Genomic DNA, 13,414 nt, shown 5'->3' with positions numbered 1-13,414 from the left:
CCCCCCCCCCATCCAGTCCTAGGAAGCTTTGCATCTGAATAGACAAATAGACTAGGGTCCCAAAAAGCCGGTACATGCAGTAGAAACAAGTCCCAGTGCCTTTATCAATGGCTTCTCAGTCAGCCACCATTGTCAGCCACATTCAGAGAGTCCGGTTTGATCTCATGCTCATTCAGACTCTGTCAAGCTGGATTTGGTGAGCTCCCATTAGAACAGGCACACTGTCTCAGTGGGTGGACCAACCCCTCGCACTCCTGACTTCCTTGCTCATCTTTTCCCTCTTTCTGATCTTCAACTGGACCTTGGGGGCTCAGTCCGTCGGTCTGATGAAGGTCTCTGTCTCTATTTCCATCTGTTGCTGGACGAAGATTTTATAGTGATATTTGAGATAATCATCAGTGTGATAGTGGGTCAAGGCCAGTTCAGGCACCCTCTCCTCTGCTGCCCAAGGACCTAGCTGGGGACATCCCTGTGGACACCTGGGATCCCCTCTAGAGCCAAGTCTCTTGCCAACCCTAAAATGGCTCCCTTAATGTAAATATCTTCTTCCCTGCTCTTATATCTGTCCTTCCTCCATCTCCACCCTCCAACTCCCCCAAGCACTCTCCAGTCTTTCCTTTTTCTCTTCTCTCTCCCCCTCTCCCTTTCCTCCAACTCCACCCCCATCCCCGTGCTCCCAACTTTTGCCTGGCAATCTTGTTTTCTTCAGATTTCCAAGAGGATCTATATATGTTTTCTTTGGGTTCACCTTGTTATTTGGCTTCTCTAGGCTTGTCAGCTATAGGCTTAATGTCTTTTGTTTATGGCTAGAGTCCACTAATGAGTGAGTACATACCATAGTCATCTTTCTGGGTCTGGGTTTTCTATTTCCATCCATTTTCATGGATAAATTTTATGAAGGTGAAAATAAGATTCCTTTAATTTTAGAAATATACCTTAAAGTGTAGAGTGAGAATGTTTCAAAGGTTGGGAGTGGCATTCTTTCCAGAGAGATGCTGAAAGAAAGACATGGACATTTGGTCAGCATCTCGAGCCTGGTTGTGATCCTCACAATAGCAAAGTCCTCAGAACCCCTCAGCAATTGATGTAACTGAGAGTGAAAAAATTAGCTGTCCCAAATCACAAACCTATAGACTGGGAAAATTGGCATCAACCCTGGCCTATGTGGCTTTAATGCCTATAATGGAACTCAAACTAAGCTCATTCTGAATATTAGTTATTATAGAAATACAAACTACAAAATCGTGCTAACCAAAGAACCAAAGAACACTGAGTTATATGTGATTTTTAAAGTAACTGAGTCCACTTAGGTGCAAAACAAAGTCTCTGCACCTAAGAAGAAACTGAGTCTTCTTAGGTGCAGAACAAAAGGCAGAAAATCTTTCTCCATTTTACTTTATGAAATCATTTTAAAGTTTTTTTTGCCACATTTTTTAGGGAACATGGCAAAATGCCTTCAGCATATTTTGAAAGCATGACAAGTACACCAAGTGCTGAGATTAACACAGCAGTGAAAACCTAAGACTGGAATGTAAGTCTCATTTGTAGTCCAAAGTGTTCCAAGGAGTGGCTCTCCTACCAAGTCACAAATAAGAAGCTGATGTGAGAGCCAGCTTCGTTTTTATGGATGTCAGACACTGATGGATCCCCAGGGTTATTATCTCTACACAGAGTATTCAGTTCTGTTCTGAGAACTGTTTCTCACCCACACACACTAGCCCTATCATAGAGCAGACATCATGAAAAATCACACCCATGATCAAAGAAAATAGAGGCCAGATTTTGGATAACTTGTAATTCACAGAAAAAAAAAATCACAACAGGCAAAACACTAACTTATGGCTGTTGTGAGATATCTGCCATTTGTATTAGTGCCGTGGCAGTGTAATGTGTCTTCGGTTCCAGAGCTAATGAAGGATATGTTGTTAAAAAGTCCTCTGAGATGCTGAGCATATGATACGACAAAGCAGCAAGTGGAGGCTTGTATAGCTTACTTTGGCATCGTCTTTGTAAGTGAGAAAACATCTAAATGATGTATACGTACTATGTAGAATTGAAGCCCAGGATCATACTGAATGCAGCCTACCTTTTGGATACACCTGAAGTGAAACCTGTTGTGCAGATAACAGAAATCCATGGTTAGGTGCGCCTCAAGAAATGGTGTTAGAGCAGAGAGAACAGGGTTCTGAGACAAGGGGTAGTAACCAAAAAGTAAGGCTGTTGCTGTTAACGGTAGCCACTGAACTTCCTTTGTAGTTATATACCAGCTGTGCCGTTTATGTATGAACAACTCCCAAGGATACATTGTTCCTCTCTGAAGCCTCTGCACTTAGCTCAAATTTGGTAACCTGTGGAAGGCTATGGGGAAGGATCAAGAAAGAGTCCTAACCTACAATTGACTTAAAGAAGAATTTCGTCTTGGTTAAAGGATAACAATAAATAAGTAATTAAATATATAGACCTCACTAATATTGGGGAAGATACTTCCATGCAAAAAGTCAGAAGTCTCCCAACCTTCCTTTGTTTTACTTTGTTATCATCGGCAGGTGGAAGAGAGAAAGCAAACAATGCCTGTCCAAGTTTGCTTCACTTTAACACTAAGTGGGAAGCAGCCTTGCCTGCCAGGCCCTGTTCTGTCTCTAAGGGCCTTTCTGGCGATTTATGCTTTGCTCTGCAGACAGCTGAACAATTTTAGCAGCCTGTTTCGGTGCCTGCAAAGCACAAGTCATTGCAACCTTTTTTAAGACAGTCGGAATGGTGAATATTCTTTCTGAACTCACCATGCCTTTCTTTCCCTTCAGCCACAATGGAATCAGAGTTCTAAATAAAGTGCTTACATGTGTTTTTAAACAGCCAAATTCACCTCTGTTTACTTTGCCTCCAGGAATATTTCTGGCTGGGAGCTCTGGAGCTTCGTTTATGGGTAGCTCAGTTAAGGCAGGCCATGACACGCTTCCAAGATGACCTTTGGGCAGAATTCAAAAGAGCTGCTTCGAATTCTTTCTAGCAGCAAAGAGGGAATAAATAAATACAATTTTGAAAGTAAGTATGGGTGGGATGTAAGAGTCATATCTTCTCTGGAATGGGAAGGGATATAAATACATAGATAACTATGCAAGTTTCCAGCTCAGGTATTTGTTTACAAGGAAAGGCTTGGATGCCTCAACTTCACATACTTTATTGCTAGCAGGGATATTTTCCTGAAGTCAGATGCCAACCTATAGCCTCTCTGCTTCCATCATATTCATGTTAATAAAACTTCTAGTATACAAATTTGGTTAATATACCCACATATTACATATAAGTTACATTTACTAACTAAAATATAAAATTCAGGGGCTGGAGAGATGGCTCAGTGGTTAAGAGCATTGCCTGCTCTTCTGAAGGTCCCGAGTTCAATTCCCGGCAACCACATGGTGGCTCACAACCATCTGTAATGAGGTCTGGTGCCCTCTTCTGGCCTGCAGACATACACACAGACAGAATATCATATGCATAATAAATAAATAAAATATTAAAAAGATATATAAAATTCAAACCATCATCATGCAGAAAATGACTTCTTTGCACAGTACTTTAAGCAGTATAATTTATCTGTTACTATGATGCTTATACAGGGCATCTATCTTGATGCTCCTTCTAATAACAGAGGGCAAACTCTTATATTCACAATTTAAGTACTTACATCTTACTTATTCTGTTAGTGTCCAAATAGAGAGAGAAAAGGGAGAAAGGTATGAATATGAAGAGGGAGGGAGGAAGAGAAGGAAAGAGACACCAAAGAGGTGCTTTATTTTTCCAAAAAGTCAAGGCAAAATGAGAAAAAGCTATACTGCTGTAACAGTGCTGCGCATGATGTGCATGTCTGTGATCCCAGCACTTGGGAGACAGAGGCAAAAGGATTGAGAGTTCAAGGTCTCCTTTAGTTAAGTTTGAGGGCAGTCTGGACTACACAGGAACATATCAAGACAGACAATCAAATTTATATAATTGTGAATTCCAGAACAAAATCTGAAGTGCTAACTCCTAGGCTAAACATATCACATTGTTATTAACAGGCTTTCATGTATGCCCAACTCTGGAATCCACACTTTTTTAAATCTAAAGAGTGGGAATCATTGTTTCAATGGCATCTCATTTAAGAAAAGTAAATAGGCCATGTCTTTCTCTTAAGTGTCCTCCAAAGCTCTATATATTAAAGGCTTGGTTCCCCATTAGGATATGGCAAGGCCTTTAGAGGCGGGGCTTAATTGGTAGTCTCTGTTCACTGCGGGTGCTTTAAGAGGCAGATGGGTTCTTGTTGTCCCTTGTTCTCTTATGCTTTGGCCACAAATTGAGAAGTTTATTTTACCAGAAAACCCCATCACACTGGACTCCCTCAAAACACACTCCAAGAAGTGAGGCCAAGATGCTGGACTTCAGCCTCTGAAACTGTAATCCCAAATAAACCTTTGTTCTTTAGAAAGTCTCTGCAATTTGCTGTAATGGCAAAAAGCTAGGAAAAAAAAAACTAGTACATTTTATCTTCAGTATCTCATCAACAAAACGCTTACTAGGAACTGAGTATTCTGGGAATGAAAGAGAAAAATACAGAAACCCTGTTAGCAACTACCCAAATGAGCACAATGAAGTTTTTCTTCAATCAAAAATGAGAAACATGAGCATGAACTTTTTTATGATTTTAAAAGTTCTACAATATTTGGTTCTTTACAAATATAACATGGTGTCAAGTTGAGAGTTTTTTTTTTTAATTATACATTTTTTAACTGGGATTTATCTCAATATTTCCTCAAGGAACTGAGGGATTGAGGACTTCAGCCAATTGAAGCATATAACTTTTCAGGAGCAGGTACAAGGGAGCAACCACTGAGAGAGCAGGCCTGAGCCAGTGACCTTCACTGGAGCAGCCCCAAGCAAGCAACCACCATGGAGGCAGGCCCAAAGGAATAATCTCCATGATTTCAAAGCCATCCCCCACCCAACACCAATAAACCTCCAGGGATAGCCTTAGGGAATGTTGTAGGAGGCTGCAAATTCATTTTCCTACCTGCCTTCCACTTGTTCATTTCCCTGTCACCCAGACTCCCAAAATAACCATACAGAAACTGTATTAATTAAATCATAGCTTGCCCAATTACTTAAAGGTATTGCTAGCTAGCTCTTACATCTATAACTAACCCATCTCCATTATTATATATTTTACCACGAGGTTACCAGTTTCAGTGTGCCTGTCTCTGGTGGTGGATCCATGGCTTCAATCTGACTCTGCCGCTTTCTTCCAGCATTCAGTTTAGTTTTCCCTGCCTAGCTCTGTTCTGCTCTGCTCAGCTTAACAAATTATAGTCACAGCACACAAAGAGGAATCCCACATCATGGGAACATTGAGTGACCTCCAGGGTGAGAGGAACCATGGCTCTGATTGCACTTCAAATAGCAACCATCTGAGCCTTGGATTCACTGGCAGCTGGAAGATTGATTACCAGAGACACAGCCCAAACCACACCAATCAGAGGAAAAGATGGGAAGACAAAGTAATAACACACTCAACACCACAAAAAATACATGACACCAACAAAAAAAAAAGTGTTTCTACAACAGCAAGACAAGAACACCCAAATATACACGAAGCAGAAGAAAACCTCCTAAAAAAATAACTTTAGGAGAATTTTTGAGGGCCTTAAAGAGGAAATGAAAAGTTTCCTCAAAGAAATGAAATAAATCACAAACAAAAAAATTGAAAGAAATTAACATATTCCTTGAACAAAATGAAGAGAAAGCAATCAAACAGATCAAAGAAACTATTCAAGACTTGAAAACTGAAATAAGAAACAGCAAAGAAAACATAAACTGAGGGAATTATAGAAATGGAAAAGAAGAGAAAATGTTTAGGAACTACAAACATGAACATAAATAGCAGAACACAAGAGATGGAAGAGAGAATCTCAAGTGCTTAACATACAATAGAGGAAATAGACTCATTGGTCAAGGAAAACATTAAGTCTAACAAAAGTGTAACACAAAATATCCAGGAAATATGGGACACCGTAAAAAGACAAAACCTAAGGATAATAGGGATAGAAGAAAGAGAAGAAGTCCAACTCAAAGCAGAGAAAATATATTCCACAAAAAACATAAAAGAAAACTTTCAAACCTAAAGAAAGATATGCATATGTAGATACAAGAAGCTTACAAAACATCAAATAAACTTGATCAAAAAACATCCAATTGCCACATAATAATCAAAATACTAAACATATAGAATAAAAAAATATTAAGAGCTGCAAAGGAAAGAGGTCAAGTAGCATATAAAAACACACATATCAGAATTACACCTAACTTTTCATAGGAAACAATCAAAGCCAGAAGGTCCTAGTTAAACATTATGCTACATTAAGAGACCACAGATGCCAGCCCAGACTACTATATCCAGCAAAATTTTCAATCACCATAGAAGGACAAAACAAGACATTATATGACAGATTTAACCAATATCTAGCCACAAACCCAGCCATACACAAAGCACTATATGGAAAATTCCAACCCAAGGAAGTTAGCTACATCCACAAAAACACAGACAATAGATGATCTCACAGCAGCAAATCCCAAAGTGTAACATGGTGGGCCTGTTTGTTGGGTTTGTGGACCTGCCTGGTTCCCACATTCGTTAAGTCCCAAGAAAAATCACACAGAGGTCTCCATAAGTTACAAACTGATTGGCCCATTAGCTCTTTGTATTAACTCTTATAACTTATATTAGCTCTTATAACTTATATTATCTATGTTAGTCACATGGCTCGGTACCTTTTTCAGTAGGGTAGGTCACATCCTGCTTCTTAGGTGGTTGAGACAGGACTGTGAGAGAGCTTCCTTCTTTCCAGAATACTTCTGTTTTCATTGCCCCACCTCTACTTCCTGTCTGGTTTTCCTGCCTGGCTACTGACCAATCAGTGTTTATTTAAAACATAATTGACAGAATATAGAATTGTCCCACACCACCAAAAGAAGGGAAAACAAACACAATAACATCACCACCAACAAAACTAAAATAACAGGAACTAGAAATCAATGGTCATTAAAATCTATTAATATAAATAGACTCAACTTAACCTATAGAAAGAAACAGACTAACAGATTTGATAGAAAAACAGAATCCATTCTCCTGCTACATACAAAAATACACACCTCAACCTCAAAGACAATCTTCACTTCAGAGAAAAGGGTTGGGAAAATTTTTTTCCAATCAAATGGATCTAAGAAACAAGCTAGTGTAAATATCCTAATATCTAACAAAATAGACTTCAATCTAATATCAATCAAAATAGACAAAAGACAATTCATATTAGTTACAGGAAAAAATCCAAAAGAGAAAATCTCTGTATTGAACATCTATGCCCCAAATACAAGGGTACCCTCTTGTGTAAAAGAAGCACTACTAAAGCTTAAATCACACATTAAACCCCACACACTAATAGTGGGAGACTTCAACACCCCACTCTCACCACTGGACACCTCTGTCAGATGGAAAATTAACAGAGGAAAAAGGGATTTAACAGATGTTATGACTCAAATGGACTTAACAGACATTGGGAGAACATTCCTTCCAAACTTAAAAGAATAAGCCTTTTTCTCAGTACCTCATGGAACCTTTTTGAAAATTGGCCAAATACTAGGTAACAAAGCAAACCTCAATAGATAGGAAAAAAAATTGAAATCACCCCATGTTTCTTATTAGATCACCATGGCTTACAACTAAAATTCAACAGCAACAGTAATTCCACAGATCCCACAAACACATGGAAATTAAACAATGTTCACCTGAATCATCAAGGGGTCAAGGAAGAAATGAAGGAAGAAATTAAAGACTTTCCAAAATTCAATGAAATAGACCACACATCATATCCAAATTCATGGGACACTATGAAAGCAGTGTTAAGAGCAAAGTTCATAGTGCTAAATATCTATATAAAGAAGCTTGAAAAGTCACAGAAGAGTGAGTTAAAAGAACATTTGAAAACTCTAGAACAAAAAGGAGCAAACTCATCCAGGAGAACTAAATGGCAGAAAATAACTAAATTGAGAGTTAAAATAAACAAAATAGAAACAAAGAAAACAATACAAAGAATCAATTAGACATAAAGTTGGTTCTTTGAGAAAATCAAAATAGACAAACCTTTATCCAAACTTACCAAAAGGCAGAGAAAGAATATCTATGAATTCAATGGAATCCCCATCAAAATCCCAACAAAATTCTTCACAGACCTTGAGAGAACAATAATCAACTTTATATGGAAAAACACAAAACCCAAAATAGCCAAAACAATCTTATACAATAAAGGGACTTGCAGAGGCATTATCATCCCTGACTTCAAACTCTATTACAGAGCTACAGTAATGAAAACAGCTTGGTATTGGCATAAAAACAGAGACATTGACCAATGGAATGGAATCAAAGACCTGGATATTAACCCACAAACCTATAAACACCTGATTTTTGACAAAGGAGCTAAAATTATACAATGGAAGAAAGAAGGCATCTTCAACAAATCACGCTGGTATATGTCAACCTGTAGAAGAATGAAAACAGATCCATATCTATCACCATGCACAAAACTCAAGTCCAAATGGATTAAAGACCTCAATGTAAATCTGACCACACTGAACCTGACAGAAGAGAAAGTGGGAAATAGACTGCAACACATGAGCACAAGAGTTACTTCCTATGTATAATGCCAGTAGCACAGACAATAAGGGCAACATTGAATAAATGGGACCTCCTGAAACTGAGAAGCTTCTGTAAAGCAAAGGTCACTGTCATTAAAACAAAAAGGTATCCTACTGAATGGGAAAAGATCTTCACCAACCCTGCAAAAGACAAAGGTCTGATCTCCAAAATATATAAAGAACTCAAGAAACTAGACATTAAAATGCTAATTAACCCAGTTAAAAAATGAGGTACTGAACTGAACAGAGAATTCTTAACAGAAGAATTTTAAATTGCCAAAAGACACTTAAGGTCATGTTCAACTTCTTTACTAATCAGGGAAATGCAAATCAAAACAATTTTGAGATACCATCTTATACCTGTCAGAATGGCTAAAATCAAAAACACCAATGATAGCCTATGCTGGAGAGGATGTAGAGTAAGGGGAACACTCATCCATTGCTGGTGGGAATGCAAACTTGTGCAACCACTTTGGAAATCAGTGTGGCAGTTTCTCAGGAAATTGGGAACCAACCTACCTCAGGATCCAGCAATAATATACCCAAGAGATGCCCTATCATACTACAAAAGCATTTGTTCAACTGTGTTGATGCAGCATTATTTGTAATAGACAGAACCCGGAAACAACCTAGATGTCCCTCAATGGAAGAATGGATAAAAAAAAGTGTGGAATATACACATATTAGAATACTACTCAGCAGTAAAAATAAAAACAATGACATCTTGAATTTTGCATGCAAATGGATGGGAATAGAAAACACTATCCTGAATGAGATAACTCAGACCCCAAAAGATGAATATGATATGTACTCACTCATTAGTGAACTCTAACCATAAACAAAGGACATTGAGCCTATAGTTCACAAGCCTAGAGAAGCCAAATAACAAGGTGAACCCAAAGAAAAACATATATAGATCCTCTTGGAAATCGGAAGCAAACAAGATTGCCGCGCAAGAGTTGTGAGCTGAGGGTGTGGATGGGGGAAGGAGGGAGAAAGAGAGAGAGAGAGAGAGAGAGAGAGAGAGAGAGAGAGAGAGAGAGAGAGAGAGAGAGAGAGAGAGAGAGAGAGAGAAGGGAAAGCCTGCGGAGAGCTTGGGGAGGGTGGAGATGGAGGAAGGGTGGATATAGGAGCAGGGAAGAAGATATCTACATTAAGGGAACCATTTTAGGGTTGGCAAGAGACTTGGCTGTAAAGGCGATACCAGGTGTCCACAGGGATGTCCCCAGCTAGGTCCTTGGGCAGCAGAGGAGAGGGTGCCTGAACTGGCCTTGACCCACTATCACACTGATGATTATCTCAAATATCACTATAAAATCTTCGTCCAGCAACAGATGGAAATAGAGACAGAGACCTTCATCAGACCGACGGACTGAGTCCCCAAGGTCCAGTTGAAGATCAGAAAGAGGGAAAAGATGAGCAAGGAAGTCAGGAGTGCGAGGGGTTGGTCCACCCACTGAGACAGTGTGCCTGTTCTAATGGGAGCTCACCAAATCCAGCTGGACAGAGACTGAAAGAGATCAAAATGGACTCTCTGAATGTGGCTGGCAATGGGGGCTTACTGAGAAGCCATCGATAATAGCTCTGGGACCTTATCAATGATGATCAAACTCGAGGAAAAAAGATTGTAAAAGATAACTCTTCTGCCGTTTTATCAATGATGACTAAAAGATACGCAAGAGGAAATGAAACACATGTCTAAAACCAAAAATAGTATGATGTGTTTTGGAACAACATGACTCTATTTCTGCTTACTAAATTCTGCTTAAGTAAACACTCTGGCTGCTGGTCAGTCGGGCTGTAAGGGTCTCCCTGTCACTGCCTCACTTCTTCCTGACAGTTTACGACACTTTACTTCCTCGCGGGACCTGTCAGTTGCTGGGGTTGGCTCCCAGCAGAGCCTCGTCCTCTCAGAGCCTCGTCCTCGCGTCCCTTCTGTTGCTATGATAAAACATTCCAACAGCAACTTAAAGGAGTTGCTCACAACTCCAGGCAACGGTCCATCCTTTATGGAAGTCAGGCAGGAATGTAACATCTCCAGCCGAGAGCATAACTATTCTGCAGTGTTTGAATGAAATGTTCTGTAGATGTCTGTAAGTCCATATGATGTTTCTTTGTTTAGTGTTCATTGGGATGACCTACCACTGGTGAAAGTGAGATGCTGAGGAAGTTCTCTGCTATTGTTTTCCTGGAACGATTAGTCTGTGTCTTTACAAGCAGTAGTGTTTGCGCCCTTAAGCTAGGTGTGCTGATATTCCCTTAATCACATGAAATGATCTTCTTTTTCAACTAATTTTAGCTTAAGGTTTATTTTGTTGGTATTTGCTTGGAATGCCTTTTTTTTTGTTGTTTCTTCAGACAGAGTCTTTGTACATTATGTCGCTCAGTGTGCTGGGTAATTTTATACCAGCTTGATACAAGCTAAAGTCTTCTGAGATGAGGGACTATAAAATAAAAAAAAGTTTCCATAAGGTCTGGCTGTAAGACATTTTCTTAATTAGTGATAAATGAGTAGGATCACATCATTGTGGGTAAGAACATCCCTGAGCTGGTGGTCCTGGGTGCTATAAGAAAGCAGGCTGAGCAAATCACAGGGGAAGCAAGCCAGTAAGCAGCTTTGCCATGGCCTGCATCAGCTCCTACCTCCAGGTTCCTGCCATGTTTGAGTTCCTGTCCTGACTTCCTTCTGTGATGAACAAAGCTGTGGAAGTGTAAACCAAATGAATCCTTTCCTCTCTAAGTTTCTTTTGTCATGGTGTTTCATCAGAATAGAAACCCTAACAAAGACAAGTCTCAAAAACTAACACAAAGAGTCCCCACAAAATATCGAAGAGTTATGAAAGTGGAAAAGAGGATAGGAGAAGCAGAGGTGGCAGGGCAGTTAGGAGGTGCACACAATAATCACATTGCATATTCTACTTGTATGAAATTATCAAAGAATAAGCTCAGTAATTTTTTTTAACCCACAGGCTAGTCCATTAAGATTTACCTTGAAATATAACTTGGTTAAAATTTCTCCCTTCCAAAATCCAGTCAGAACCCAGTGAAGGGCCAACAGAAAGTCAACACATTTTGTCAGATCTTCAGGCTTTGGAAGAAGGACACCCATGCAGTGACTTGACTTAGAAATGTCCCCCATAGGCTCATGTGTGTGAACATATGGTCCCTAGCGGGTGGTACTGTTTGGAGAGATAATGGAACATTTTAGTTATGGAGGAAGTACACCACAGGAGGTGAACTTTGAGAGATGATAGTTCCCACTCTTTCTCTCTCTACTTCATATTTTTGGTTGAGGTAGGGATCTCTCAGGTTCCTTCTATGGCTGGCTATTATTGTGTCTTTCTCTCCACTACTGACTCACCCTCTGGAACCATAGCCAAAATAACTCTTTCCTCTATAAGTTACTCTTGGTCACAGTGCTCTATCATAGCAACAGAAAAGGAACCAGTAAATCCTGCCTGAACTATTAACCTCTAAGAGCCTCAGCTGGTTTTGAGTCAGGGTCTCACTTAGTAGCCCAGGCCATCATCAAACTTGAATTAATCCTACTAAGTCCTGACATTATGCTCAAGAACTTCCACCTCCATTTTATATAACTTTTAAACAATTTTTTTTTTACTATCAAATGTGGCAGATTGTATTCAGGTTTGGTTTTGGTATTTATTATTATTGTACTGGCTATTATACAGATAATATATAAAAATGGTTAGTACAGTGTTTGTCATATGGTGCTCTATCTATTAATATAGAGGATATATACAAGTTCTATATGTGATTTTAGTGTTTAAGTAATAATAAATTTTATTCAATGTTAATAAAATAATGCAGAAAAGTACATTGAAAGTAAGCATTACCCCATTCCCCCATAAATGACTATACACAAATAAATGGCAAAAATGTATAACACATGAATACAGCATAAATGTCACATATGTTATACACAATATGTATTTGCTTTAATAATATACTATGGAACCTTTTTTGTTAGAATATTTTCCATTATCTATTTTGCTTTTGAATCATTTTCTTATCCTGTAGACTTGGCTGGTCTAGAACTTACTATATAGACCAAGGTAGTTTCAAGCTTCCAGAAATCCATCTATCTACCTCTGTCCCCTAACTGCCCACATGCTTGGCCTCATTATCTGTTTTAATGACTACACAGTGTTTCATTTTGTACACAATTAACTAGACTAATTTCTCATTCATATACATATTTTTTGAATTTTATAAAATTAAACATACAGTTCTTTTTGCTGCTACTCTTTAAAAACTTTATTAGCCTTCTTCAATTGTAGTAAGAACAGTTAATCCTAAATATCCTCTTGAAAAGACTTCAAGGGTACAAAATATTACGGTTGGTGTTGTTGATTTTAGCCATTCTGACAGGTATAAGATGGTATCTCAATGTTGTTTTGATTTGCATTTCCCTGATTGCTAAGGAGGTTGAACATGACCTTTTGGCCCTTTGAGCTTCTTCTGTTGAGAATTCTCTGTTCAGTTCAGTACCTCATTTTTTAACTGGGTTAATTAGCATTTTAATGTCTAGTTTCTTGAGTTCTTTATATATTTTGGAGATCAGACCTTTGTCTTTTGCAGGGTTGGTGAAGATCTTTTCCCATTCAGTAGGATACCTTTTTGTTTTAATGACAGTGACCTTTGCTTTACAGAAGCTTCTCAGTTTCAGGAGGTC

Source organism: Alexandromys fortis, unplaced genomic scaffold (assembly GCF_014885135.2).
Source record: "Alexandromys fortis isolate MF-2015 unplaced genomic scaffold, M_Fortis_MF-2015_v1.1 scaffold_74, whole genome shotgun sequence".
Classification (NCBI taxonomy): domain Eukaryota; kingdom Metazoa; phylum Chordata; class Mammalia; order Rodentia; family Cricetidae; genus Alexandromys; species Alexandromys fortis.
Note: the sequence above shows the minus strand (reverse complement) of the source record.